Below are 1,260 nucleotides of genomic sequence, written 5' to 3'. Positions count from 1 at the left end.
TGTATAAAATGTCAATACCAATATGTCAACAGACATCTTCTAATGTCAATAATCATAAAAATTTAAATATATAGTACTTAACTGCAAGAATATATAAAATAGATATGTTCTGTATACATAAAGATGAATTCATATGTGAAGTGTGAGAGGATTACATAGTATTATATTATATATATACCAACAGGGTATGACTGCACTTGTCATATGTATGCTTGTAGATGCTATAAATTTTGACATGATATTACTGTATTGTTGACATTTTGTTGACATAGTGGTATTGACATTTTATACAATAATTATTGACATAATGTATGCTTGTTTGAATGGCTGTCAACATAGTCATATGGTTGCTATAAACTGTATATGTTTTGTTGACACGGGATTATTTATATTAAAAAGCGTATGACTGCACTTGCCATATGTAGGGTTGTAGTTGCTATGAATTTTGACATGATATTACTGTATTGTTGACATTTTTATTGTACTTGATTTTAATCCAGAAAAAAAGAACACATCAAAGAGAAAAAGAAGCACATCAATTGATGAGGACGAGTTAACTATATCTGAGATTAGAAGCAAAAGAAAAAATGACCGGAAACAGTTAATTGCTTCTGAGATTAGAAGCAAAAAACGGAATGACAAGCACACAGAGGTTAAGGAACAGAATAAGAAAAGTAATTACTTTTCTAAACGACTTCTAATCAAAAGGAAGACGTTTTTTTATTGAAACCATGAGAAAAATGAATGAGAAAAATAAATCACTATTTCAATAGACTGCTGAAGAAGAAATACATGAAGAACAAGGAAAGGAACAAGAAGAAGGACAAGGATCAAAAGAGCACACAACATGTGGTGTCAATAATGAATCAGCGTCTCCTATATCACCACCTGTTCTAGAATCTGATAACAAGGGATTGAGACAGAAAATCAGAAAGATCTTGAACAGGTAGAATTTACAATAACTATCTTAAACTATAAAGATAATCTGCATATTGTAGGTAAAAATACAATTGACATAACGTAATGTGTTTCAATTGAAACAACAGGAAGATAAGGAGAACCAAGATGACACAAATGTTGAACCGGACAGAGAAAATCCACTGGATAAAGAAGATAATATTGTTGAGGTAACTAAAACTAAGATTAAACAGTATATTATTTTTATGAAATGAGTGAAGTGTTGTTGACATGACTTGATAGTGTAGTTGATATAAGTTATAATAATTATTGACATGGCTTCTACGTGTAGTTGACATGGAC

The sequence above is a fragment of the Salvia hispanica genome, chromosome 5, assembly GCF_023119035.1.
Source record: "Salvia hispanica cultivar TCC Black 2014 chromosome 5, UniMelb_Shisp_WGS_1.0, whole genome shotgun sequence".
NCBI lineage: Eukaryota > Viridiplantae > Streptophyta > Magnoliopsida > Lamiales > Lamiaceae > Salvia > Salvia hispanica.
Note: the sequence above shows the minus strand (reverse complement) of the source record.